Here is a 13,036-nt window from a genome sequence, read left to right as displayed (position 1 = left end):
CTGAACCTCTGCTCAAACAGCCTCTCCTAGAGTTGGCTGCTTAGGGTTTTGTCTAAGTAGCTTTTGAATTTCTCCAGAGAGGGGGTGCCACGGTCCGAGGGGGAGGGGAGAAGGATCGCGGCACTGCACAAAGAGCTCCGACGAGGTCTGAGGTTGCAATGCTACTTTATTGAAAGTGTGCGGGAGTTTTATGAGTTCTCGTGTGGAATGCACCAGAAAATGGGGTGGAGCATGAGACAGACAACCAGGGAAACGAATAGGGATAGGGACTCCGGTGAAGAGGGAAGAACGGGGGAGGAACCAGGGAAGGAAAGGGCGAATGGTAGCTCTCTCCTCTCTGCAGCTTTTTCAGCCAGTCAGAGGGGGAAGCAGGGAGCAGGCACCACGAGGCGGGTCTGGACATGCCTGGGCAGTTACAACTGTAGGGGAAATCATACAACGTATGTATTTGTAAACACATAATAACTGTGATAAACTGAGAAAATGATTTGGGCTAATTAAGAGAAAACAGTGTAAGGTCAATATGACCTGGAGAGAGAAAAGGAAAACAAATCGTAAAACTTAATTGGGCCCCTATAAAGAGATAGAACAAGTTACCTCCCTTTTACCTTGTGTAAGATTTATAGTGAAGGAATTTTGTTTAGTTAGCTAGATAATAGCACCTTTCTTAAAAATTTTTAACTTTGTATAGATAGCAAGCAAACATCTGTTTGCTTGACTTGACAATATATTATGGATGCTTACAGATAACATTCTTGTTTAAGAAAAACATCTGTTGAATGTCTGACTTAACAATGTGTAATGTTTATGCGTATGTATAATGAATATTCATGATTAGTTGGAAATCGATGTAGAACAACTGTCTTCTTTGAGTGTAACAGGTGTTGGGAGTTGTTGAACCCCCTCCCTGATCACCCAGCGCTGAATTTGCTTTTATCATATAATAAATTCTAATTGGAAATCACCCGACTGGGTTTCTATTTCTCACAATAACTGTAAAGTCCATATAATACAGTTCTTTCATTCGCTGTATATCTTTTTCCATTCCTGAAACCATTCCCATTCTGGTTCTTGCTCCTCCACAAGGGGGAAACACAATTGCTCTGGACAACCTGTGCTAGTGCTCAGTCATCCTCACAGTAAAAAAATGTTTTCTGATCTTCAGGCAGAATTTGCTGTGTTTCAGTTTGTGCCCATTGCCTCTGGTCCTGTCACTGGGTACCACTGAAAAGAGCATGGCTCTTGTCCTCTTTGCACCCTCCCTTCAGGTGTTTACATAGGTGAATAAGATTCCCCCTGAGTTTTCTCTTCTCCAGGTTGAACGGTCCCAGCTCTCTCAGGCTTGCCTTATGGGAGAGATGCTCCAGTCCCTTTATTAGACTACTGGCCTTTCATTTGGCTCTCTCCAGTACCTCTGTAGATTTTATGGCAGATTTCTTTTACAAGAGCTGACATATGTTTGGTTCCTAACTACATTTGTGTCACATCAGTGGGTATTTAAAGTACAGCGGGGCGATTGGTTTGCTATTCCAGGTTTTGTACTGTTGTGTTTTTACCAGAAACATTTATTCAAATGAATCAAAAAGTGTATTCTATATAAAGGGGTGGTGTACCTGCCTCTTTAGTCTGGTTAATGCACTGCTGGTTGGCTGCATTGTGATGAAAATTTGTAATTTAAAAAATGTATTTCTTTGATGTAAAATTAAAATACATTACTTTGTTTGTAATGCCACCTGTATATTGAACTGTAGAACACTTGCTGAGATTGGCAATATGTTATACAGATGCTGGATGTTAGACATGTATAATGTACTTGTGCTTTTCTCACACTAGATAGGAAAGTTTCAGGAGTACATTGTGGTACTAATTACTGTATCAAAGCTTCTGGAACTCTGTTACCATTCCAAACTGTCCTAATGGCTTAATTGCGTGGTAGATGTTGCCTATGACTATACTGCAAGCAGCAGTATTTGACAGTTTATGTTGAGGAATTGGGCCATCTGGAATTTTGAAGTTCTCCGTGAATTTAGGCACATCAGTTTTTTTTTTTTCTTTTTCTGGTATCGGTGCATTGAGAATATGGAAATCAGGTATGTTCCAAGAATTAAATTGTTGGTATTTGCAAAAGGCTCTGACAGTTAAAAGCATCAAAACAGTACAAATGCCTTTATTTTTAGACAGTTCAGAGCTTCGTTGCAGCTACTGCATCTTGCACCTGATGAGTTTACAAGCCAAGCTATGGCAATGGGGCAGTCAATAAAACCATCTTCATGCATTTTCTCAAGAAGGAATTATTCCCTGCATTAAGTGGAGATAAGAGAGATCTGAGGAGGGATCAAGACTATTGAAATAAGAACAAAGCAGTTTCTGTCATTCATCTGAACAAGGTTAAGGCTGAGCAGGGAAAGCTTTAGAAATAAAAGCAACTCTACTTCCAAACTTGTTAGATAAAATAATCTTGTCTGGTTTGTTTCTCTCCTCACTTTCTTTTTTCTTTTTCTTTTTCTTTTTCTTTTTCTTTTTCTTTTTCTTTTTCTTTTTCTTTTTCTTTTTCTTTTTCTTTTTCTTTTTCTTTTTCTTTTTCTCTTTCTCTTTCTCTTTCTTTTTCCCTTCCCTTCCCTTCCCTTCCCTTCCCTTCCCTTCCCTTCCCTTCCCTTCCCTTCCCTTCCCTTCCCTTCCCTTCCCTTCCCTTCCCTTCCCTTCCCTTCCCTTCCCTTCCCTTCCCTTCCCTTCCCTTCCCTTCCCTTCCCTTCCCTTCCCTTCCCTTCCCTTCCCTTCCCTTCCCTTCCCTTCCCTTCCCTTCCCTTCCCTTCCCTTCCCTTCCCTTCCCTTCCCTTCCCTTCCCTTCCCTTCCCTTCCCTTCCCTTCCCTTCCCTTCCCTTCCCTTCCCTTCCCTTCCCTTCCCTTCCCTTTTTTTTTCTTTTCTTTCATTTTTTTTCTTTTCTTTCCTTTTTTTTAGTTTTTTTCAGTGGGAATATATTATATCCTTGATTATACTGTTTGGAGCCAATAATTATTGTTCTAATGGTAAATGTAGAAGTAATAATTTTGAATATATTAACTGCAATTAATTAAAATCTTAGTAAATGATTCACTTTGTTTTATTAACCAATAGCAATAATCCTTTGCATCTCGAGCCAAACCAAATCAGTTATGAAAAATACTAAATGAGTGTAGAATAAAAGCATACTTGTAATAAAAAGAGTTTATTTGGAAAGAAAAAAGTTTTCGTTTATTTTTTGATGACAGTGGTTTCATTGGAAATTTAGCAACAGAAGAATCACTTAGGAATTATAATATGAATGTTTATTGAGTTGTGTAATAGTTTGAGTTTGAAATTTATCCTGAATGGAGAACTGCGTCCATTCAACAGAGCTGAGCAGCCACCGAAGCTGACTGACCTGTCAGCTCTGTGGCAGCGTTGTGTGAGCTGGAGCTCAACCATAGCCCAGCTCCTGCAGCCATTGGTCTCTCACGGAACCTCCTGCCCCACAGGTGAGGACAGACCCTGAGCCCCAGGACGCACGGCGGGGACAGTTACAGCCCTTGCTCCCCTGCCCCTTCCTCTCCTCCTCCTCAGTCCTCTGAGCGCCCCACAACGCCTGGCTGGCATGTGACCTCAGGCAGTGATCACTTTTCGAGCTGTGACATCTCACTGAGCAGCGATGTCCCCATGGATGAGGACACCTTCCCGAGGGGTGACATCTCCCTGCCCAGTCACAGCACTGCCAGCCACCCAGGCCCACTCCACGGCCAAGCCATCGGGGCCCCTGGGGTGACTCCAGCCAGTGAACCTGTGCTGCGTGGCAAGGTCCTGCTGGAAGGGACTCGGAGCCACTTGGATTGCTCCCAGGGAGCCGTGGGCACCAGCCAGGATGGTCGCAGCAGCGTCCCCATGCCCACGGACCATGCTGGCACCAGTGGCACCAGCCCCCAGCCCAAGAACGCCTCGCTCTGCCCGCCCAAGAAGATGCCGCCCACTCACCGCAGTGTCCCCAAGCCTTCCAGAGCCGTCCTGAGCACGGGACACTGCAAGGCGGGCGGCACCAAGCCTCAGGACCCTCAGCAGGGTGCGGGCACGAACCTACCACCGCCTCAGAGCAGCATGTCACCAAGCAACATCGCTCTGAAAAGACGGGGCACGAAGAGGAAGAGGGGCTCTGAGCCAAGCACTGGGAGCAAGTGCAAGGCTCCCGCAGCCCGGGTTGGGGCAGAAAGTTGTTGAGGGACAGATCGTTTGGGGATCTGTCCCAGGGGGAGGGACAGATCGTTTGGGGATCTGTCCCAGGGGGAGGGACAGATCGTTTGGGGATCTGTCCCGGGGGAGGGACAGATCGTTTGGGGATCTGTCCCAGGGGGAGGGATAGATCGTTTGGGGATCTGTCCCAGGGGGAGGGACAGATCGTTTGGGGATCTGTCCCAGGGGGAGGGACAGATCGTTTGGGGATCTGTCCCAGGGGGAGGGATAGATCGTTTGGGGATCTATCCCAGTCTGAGGGAGGGAGGGTGTTGATGTAGATATTGATGACCGTTTTCTTGTGGTTATCAATTAAAAGATTTTATTGCATAAGCTGTCTGTGTCTGCATGGAATGGGGAGGGAGTGCAGGGCGGCAGCGGGAAATGGTCCCAAGCAGATCCGCCAAGGCTGAAAGGGCTCCAAGGGCACCCAAAGGGCACTCCAGGCCTGAGTCAGTGCCGGAGGTGCAGGCATTCATGGAAGGTCCCCTTCCCCTGGGGAAGCAGCCCTTTGGCGTGGGAGCCAGGACAGAGGGGTCCGTGCAGGACTCACGCACACGGCCCCACCACCGAAAACAGCCCTCAGCACAGCCTGGGCACCGTCCTCCCACTCTGGGGCTTTAGAAGGCTGCTCCCGCTGCTCCCAGTGACCTCAGCATGTCCCCAGTCATCCCACTGCAGCCCCAGACAGAGCTCCCCCAGGCTGCCCCGGGGCTGCATTGGGCAGGGGCGGTAAGGGAGAGGGAAGAATGTGCTGGGAACCCTAATGCAGGGCCTCACAGAAGTGCAGGGAGACGACATCCGTAGATCTCTGGGAGGCAGCACTTGGAATGGATGGAGCTCTGTCGAGGGGTGGATGGCGAGCCACTCGGCGGTTGGTGGGTCAGGATCAAAAGGCAGGCCGGGGATGGGGACACTGCGGTGGGCACTGCGGGGACACCGCAGGCCTCCTGAACAGCAGCAGGATGGGGATGAGAGCTCCACGGGCAGCTTGAAGCTGCCTCCCAGTCACAGTCACTGGCTCCCGTGGGGCATTCAACTCCCCTGAGAGCAGCTGGAAAAGCAACACAGCCAAGCACAAAGAGTCCCGGAGGTTCCCAGAAAGCAGTGGCGACAGCTTCCCGACCCAAGGGGGTGATGCCTCTCACAAGCAATGCCGTGCTGCTCCACCTCATACTAACACACAGGAAAGGCCTTGTTGGAGATGGGAGGGTAAGGGACAGCCTTGGCTGTCGAGACCATGGGACTGTGGTCTTCTGAAATTCCAGGTATTGGGAAACACATAAATACCAGGAGACAGAGGAGCTAACTAAGAAGGATAAACTTTTATTCCAATGAAAGGGAGAGTTCACTGAACAAACCTCAGTGAGGCCTCTCAAGTCAGTGGAGGTCGCAGCCCCCTTTTATCCCCTTTGCCCGGAGCGCTGCTCCCTCCCCAGCGTTTCTCCCCTGGCTGACATACGCCGGGGTTACAGGCTTCCCGACACGCCTGCTCTCTGTCCCCCATTATGTCCCTCGGAGGGGGCTGGGAAGGTCACTGGTGCTTTTCAAAATGGAGGCCACAGCACACTTCAAAACGGAGGACGTGGCCACCCGAGACCTTCTCTGCTGCTGATCGGTCCCCCTGTCTCTGGGCAAAGGGCACCACTTGGTAGCCAACAATTGAACCACCAGTAACTTACTGCTTCTTACTGCAAACTGCGACTACCCTACAAACTTTGCAAGCACCCTTTCTTCTTCCTAAGAGTGGAGCTGAGGACTGGGGGAGGAGGAAGCAGGGCAGCATGGAAGATCAGAACACGCACCTGAGGAGAGCTGACTTGAGCCTCTTCAGGGATCTTCTTCCTTCGTGTCTGACGTCCTTTTTTCCCCTCACTCGCTGCTCTAACCCCACAACCTGATTTGCTGCACACCCTGTCTCCTAAAGCACCGCCCAGCTAGTCTTTCTTGATGGGCCGAGCTCCTTGTTTCCCTTTGCCCTTCTCCGAATGCCAGGGAATGGGAAACACCCTCATTTTTGTGGTTGGGCTCTTGCTGCCCAGCCTCACTTTCTGCAACAGTTTCACAGTTTTCAATCTGGTCCTGTCCCTGTTTCTTTCAATGCCCAGGTTTTCTCCAAAACAGCCAACTGACACACATGCAATCACTATGCCCAGAACTGCCAGGAGAACTCCACCACTTCAGCGGCTCAAGTGGGCAGAAGCTGTCTTGGATGTGGCCTTGCCCGCTTTGAACCTCAAGATTCCACGTGAGGAGCCAGATGCTGAGCACTCCCCAAGAACCCCCTTTCCTAGACCAAATCTCCAACCGCAGCAGATGGCAGCACACACCTAAAGCGCCTTTGACCGGGACCTGACAGAACCCCCTTCTTGTTGTCCACGCTCTTGTCTTCCCATGGAATGGAGAGCAGAAAAGGACTCTCCAGTGTAAGGCCAGAACAGCCAGGTTTACGGCAGAGGCAGAGAAACTGCCCTATCCCTGCCTCCAGGATGGTGAGCCTGCTCCAGGATCCTTCCATCGGGCAGTTTGGGGTGCATTGTATGGTTTTGTATCAATGTAGATGGCTTCCAGCGATGTTAACTTCCAGTGGTGAGAAGTCATGAGATTATGACCTTCTGCAACAAGAGTTTGACTTTGAATGGCCAAGGTTTTTATTCCCCTCCTGCTTTCTGCAGGTGCCCCCTGTTTTTCGAGACTCCTAGACTCCTAGAAGAGTTTGTGTCGGAAGGGGCCTTAAAGCTCATCTAGACAAGGTTGCTCCAAGCCCCGCCCGAGCCGGCCTCGAACACTTCCAGGGACGGGGCAGCCACGGCTTCTCTGGACGACCTGTGCCAGGTCCTCACCACGCTCACAGAGAAGAATTTTTTTCCAGAATCCCATCTAATCGTGCCCTCTGCCAGTGTGAAGCCGTTCCACCTTGTTCTGTCCACTGCAGTCCCTCGTAAACAGTCTCTCCTATCCAAGCCTTCTTGGTCCTCCCTGTTGTGTTGCAAAATTTGCAAGTTGATGCTGTGCCAGGGCTGTGCCAGCAGCCAAGGGCTGACCCGGGTGCAGGACCTTGCGCTTGAGGTCTGTTGTCGCTGGCTTTGTTCAGCCTGGAGGAGGCTGAGCTGAGATCTCCTGGGGGGCTGCAGCTTCCTGCCAAGGGGCAGCAGCGATTTCTGCTGCGTGTGACCAGGGACAGGACCCCAGGGAACGGCTGGAGCTGTGTCGGGGGAGGGTTAGGTTGGATATTAGGAAAAGCTTCTTCCCCCGGAGGGTGGTCGGCCACTGGAACAGGCTCCCCAGGGCAGTGGTCTTGGCCCCAAGGCTGCCAGAGCTCAAGGAGCGTTTGGACAACGCTCTCAGGCCCGTGGTGGGGTTGCTGGGCTGTCCTGTGCAAGGCCGGGAGTTGGACTGGATGATCCTTGTGGGTCCCTTCCAGCTCAGGATATTCTGTGATTCTAACTCTTTGGTTAACCCTTTGTCTCCCCATGAAGAGCTGGCAAAGCTGTTGGGGGTGGGGCAGAACAAGGGAAGCTGCCTCTATGACATTGTTGCTGCCTCTATGACATTGTTGCTACCTCTCTGACATTGTTGCTGCCTCTCTGACATGACAATGGGAGCCCCAACATTCCGTCCCTGGAGACGCTCCAAGAGGAGCATCCAGACCTGGGTCCCGTCAACAGACCGGAGCGGCCGCCGAAGCTGACTGAGCATGGCCCTGTCAGCTCTGTGGCAGCGTTGTGTGAGCTGGAGCTCAGCCATAGCCCAGCTCCTGCAGCCATTGGTCTCTCGCGGAACCTCCTGCCCCACAGGTGAGGACAGACCCTGAGCCCGAAAGCCCCAGGACGCACGGCGGGGACAGTTACAGCCCTTGCTCCCCTGCCCCTTCCTCTCCTCCTCCTCAGTCCTCTGAGCGCCCGACACCCCCCGACTGGCATGTGACCTCCAGCGTTTGCCCTTTCTCGCAGGATCAGCCAACCTCGGCCAACAGCCTGGCCAGAAGCAGCAGCCCTTGCCAGCTCCCTCTGCCCCAGCAGCAGGTATGGCAGTCCCATCTGCCTTGGCCCCTCGGCATTCCCTGCCCCCCAGCCCCTCCAGCCTCCAGGCCTGCCCTGGCTCCTCCAGCCCTGCCGGCACCTCCAGCAGCCACAGCACCCCTGTCCCCCTGCCAGCTGGGGCACCTTGGCTCAGCATGGCACGGCAAGCAGCCCTGGCATTGCCTGGGCCACCTCTGTTCAGGCAAGATGGTTTAGAGGATCTTGGGGCCGTCGCTGCCATTTTGCCGTCCCCTGTGCAACCCCATGGCTGTGGCACAGCAGCTCACCCCGCAGGGATGGTCCCTCACGCAAGCTCCCACTCAGTCTGTGTTCCGGGCCGGCTCAGCGGGTGCCCCAGGAGACTCTCCCAGCCCCGAGCCTCCCCCCCAGTCTGCCTTCTCCCCTGTGCACGTGTGCCAATGGCTCCGGGCAGTGACTGCTCCAACCCCCACCCGTATCTTCTGCTCGGCAGGGACACGGACTCAGCTGCCTCCACCAGCCCCCTTGGCAAGCAGCCATGGCATTGCTCCTCCATCAGGCAATGCCTTGGGGGGGGCCCGGGGCCGCAGGAAGCCCCTGGCCCCAGTCCCACCAGTGCGGGACACGCAGCACGGCTCAGCCAACCCCTCAGGGACGCTCCTGGGCAGTGGCAGCCCTCCAGACACCAGCGTCCCCATGGATGTGGACACCACCCCAGGTCTTGACATCAGTCTGGCCAGCGACGTCAGCATGGATGAGGACAGCCCGTCAGGCCGTGACCTCTCCTTGGCCAGCGACGTCAGCATGGATGAGGACAGCCCGTCAGGCCGTGACCTCTCCTTGGCCAGCGACGTCAGCATGGACGAGGACAGCCCATCAGGCCGTGACCTCTCCTTGGCCAGCGATGTCACCATGGACGAGGACAGCCCGTCAGGCCGTGACCTCTCGCTGGCCACTGACGACCCCATGGATGGTGGCTCCCGCCCAGGCAGTGATCACGTTGCGAGCTGTGACATCTCGTTGAGCAGCGATGTCCCCATGGATGAGGACACCTTCCCGAGGGGTGACATCTCCCTGCCCAGTCACAGCACTGCCAGCCACCCAGGCCCACTCCACGGCCAAGCCATCGGGGCCCCTGGGGTGACTCCAGCCAGCGAGCCTGTGCTGCGTGGCAAGGTCCTGCTGGAAGGGACTCGGAGCCACTTGGATTGCTCCCAGGGAGCCGTGGGCACCAGCCAGGATGGTCGCAACAGCGTCCCCATGCCCACGGACCATGCTGGCACCAGTGGCACCAGCCCCCAGCCCAAGAACGCCTCGCTCTGCCCGCCCAAGAAGATGCCGCCCACTCACCGCAGTGTCCCCAAGCCTTCCAGAGCCGTCCTGAGCACGGGACACTGCAAGGCGGGCGGCACCAAGCCTCAGGACCCTCAGCAGGGTGCGGGCACGAACCTGCCACCGCCTCAGAGCAGCATGTCACCAAGCAACATCGCTCTGAAAAGACGGGGCACGAAGAGGAAGAGGGGCTCTGAGCCAAGCACTGGGAGCAAGTGCAAGGCTCCCGCAGCCCGGGTTGGGGCAGAAAGTTGTTGAGGGACAGATCGTTTGGGGATCTGTCCCAGGGGGAGGGACAGATCGTTTGGGGATCTGTCCCAGGGGGAGGGACAGATCGTTTGGGGATCTGTCCCGGGGGAGGGACAGATCGTTTGGGGATCTGTCCCAGGGGGAGGGATAGATCGTTTGGGGATCTGTCCCAGGGGGAGGGACAGATCGTTTGGGGATCTGTCCCAGGGGGAGGGACAGATCGTTTGGGGATCTGTCCCAGGGGGAGGGATAGATCGTTTGGGGATCTATCCCAGTCTGAGGGAGGGAGGGTGTTGATGTAGATATTGATGACCGTTTTCTTGTGGTTATCAATTAAAAGATTTTATTGCATAAGCTGTCTGTGTCTGCATGGAATGGGGAGGGAGTGCAGGGCGGCAGCGGGAAATGGTCCCAAGCAGATCCACCAAGGCTGAAAGGGCTCCAAGGGCACCCAAAGGGCACTCCAGGCCTGAGTCAGTGCCGGAGGTGCAGGCATTCATGGAAGGTCCCCTTCCCCTGGGGAAGCAGCCCTTTGGCGTGGGAGCCAGGACAGAGGGGTCCGTGCAGGACTCACGCACACGGCCCCACCACCGAAAACAGCCCTCAGCACAGCCTGGGCACCGTCCTCCCACTCTGGGGCTTTAGAAGGCTGCTCCCGCTGCTCCCAGTGACCTCAGCATGTCCCCAGTCATCCCACTGCAGCCCCAGACAGAGCTCCCCCAGGCTGCCCCGGGGCTGCATTGGGCAGGGGCGGTAAGGGAGAGGGAAGAATGTGCTGGGAACCCTAATGCAGGGCCTCACAGAAGTGCAGGGAGACGACATCCGTAGATCTCTGGGAGGCAGCACTTGGAATGGATGGAGCTCTGTCGAGGGGTGGATGGCGAGCCACTCGGCGGTTGGTGGGTCAGGATCAAAAGGCAGGCCGGGGATGGGGACACTGCGGAGGGCACTGCGGGGACACCGCAGGCCTCCTGAACAGCAGCAGGATGGGGATGAGAGCTCCACGGGCAGCTTGAAGCTGCCTCCCAGTCACAGTCACTGGCTCCCGTGGGGCATTCAACTCCCCTGAGAGCAGCTGGAAAAGCAACACAGCCAAGCACAAAGAGTCCCGGAGGTTCCCAGAAAGCAGTGGCGACAGCTTCCCGACCCAAGGGGGTGATGCCTCTCACAAGCAATGCCGTGCTGCTCCACCTCATACTAACACACAGGAAAGGCCTTGTTGGAGATGGGAGGGTAAGGGACAGCCTTGGCTGTCGAGACCATGGGACTGTGGTCTTCTGAAATTCCAGGTATTGGGAAACACATAAATACCAGGAGACAGAGGAGCTAACTAAGAAGGATAAACTTTTATTCCAATGAAAGGGAGAGTTCACTGAACAAACCTCAGTGAGGCCTCTCAAGTCAGTGGAGGTCGCAGCCCCCTTTTATCCCCTTTGCCCGGAGCGCTGCTCCCTCCCCAGCGTTTCTCCCCTGGCTGACATACGCCGGGGTTACAGGCTTCCCGACACGCCTGCTCTCTGTCCCCCATTATGTCCCTCGGAGGGGGCTGGGAAGGTCACTGGTGCTTTTCAAAATGGAGGCCACAGCACACTTCAAAACGGAGGACGTGGCCACCCGAGACCTTCTCTGCTGCTGATCGGTCCCCCTGTCTCTGGGCAAAGGGCACCACTTGGTAGCCAACAATTGAACCACCAGTAACTTACTGCTTCTTACTGCAAACTGCGACTACCCTACAAACTTTGCAAGCACCCTTTCTTCTTCCTAAGAGTGGAGCTGAGGACTGGGGGAGGAGGAAGCAGGGCAGCATGGAAGATCAGAACACGCACCTGAGGAGAGCTGACTTGAGCCTCTTCAGGGATCTTCTTCCTTCGTGTCTGACGTCCTTTTTTCCCCTCACTCGCTGCTCTAACCCCACAACCTGATTTGCTGCACACCCTGTCTCCTAAAGCACCGCCCAGCTAGTCTTTCTTGATGGGCCGAGCTCCTTGTTTCCCTTTGCCCTTCTCCGAATGCCAGGGAATGGGAAACACCCTCATTTTTGTGGTTGGGCTCTTGCTGCCCAGCCTCACTTTCTGCAACAGTTTCACAGTTTTCAATCTGGTCCTGTCCCTGTTTCTTTCAATGCCCAGGTTTTCTCCAAAACAGCCAACTGACACACATGCAATCACTATGCCCAGAACTGCCAGGAGAACTCCACCACTTCAGCGGCTCAAGTGGGCAGAAGCTGTCTTGGATGTGGCCTTGCCCGCTTTGAACCTCAAGATTCCACGTGAGGAGCCAGATGCTGAGCACTCCCCAAGAACCCCCTTTCCTAGACCAAATCTCCAACCGCAGCAGATGGCAGCACACACCTAAAGCGCCTTTGACCGGGACCTGACAGAACCCCCTTCTTGTTGTCCACGCTCTTGTCTTCCCATGGAATGGAGAGCAGAAAAGGACTCTCCAGTGTAAGGCCAGAACAGCCAGGTTTACGGCAGAGGCAGAGAAACTGCCCTATCCCTGCCTCCAGGATGGTGAGCCTGCTCCAGGATCCTTCCATCGGGCAGTTTGGGGTGCATTGTATGGTTTTGTATCAATGTAGATGGCTTCCAGCGATGTTAACTTCCAGTGGTGAGAAGTCATGAGATTATGACCTTCTGCAACAAGAGTTTGACTTTGAATGGCCAAGGTTTTTATTCCCCTCCTGCTTTCTGCAGGTGCCCCCTGTTTTTCGAGACTCCTAGACTCCTAGAAGAGTTTGTGTCGGAAGGGGCCTTAAAGCTCATCTAGACAAGGTTGCTCCAAGCCCCGCCCGAGCCGGCCTCGAACACTTCCAGGGACGGGGCAGCCACGGCTTCTCTGGACGACCTGTGCCAGGTCCTCACCACGCTCACAGAGAAGAATTTTTTTCCAGAATCCCATCTAATCGTGCCCTCTGCCAGTGTGAAGCCGTTCCACCTTGTTCTGTCCACTGCAGTCCCTCGTAAACAGTCTCTCCTATCCAAGCCTTCTTGGTCCTCCCTGTTGTGTTGCAAAATTTGCAAGTTGATGCTGTGCCAGGGCTGTGCCAGCAGCCAAGGGCTGACCCGGGTGCAGGACCTTGCGCTTGAGGTCTGTTGTCGCTGGCTTTGTTCAGCCTGGAGGAGGCTGAGCTGAGATCTCCTGGGGGGCTGCAGCTTCCTGCCAAGGGGCAGCAGCGATTTCTGCTGCGTGTGACCAGGGACAGGACCCCAGGGAA

This window comes from Pseudopipra pipra, chromosome 1 (assembly GCF_036250125.1).
Source record: "Pseudopipra pipra isolate bDixPip1 chromosome 1, bDixPip1.hap1, whole genome shotgun sequence".
In the NCBI taxonomy this organism is placed as follows: Eukaryota; Metazoa; Chordata; class Aves; order Passeriformes; family Pipridae; genus Pseudopipra; species Pseudopipra pipra.
Note: the sequence above shows the minus strand (reverse complement) of the source record.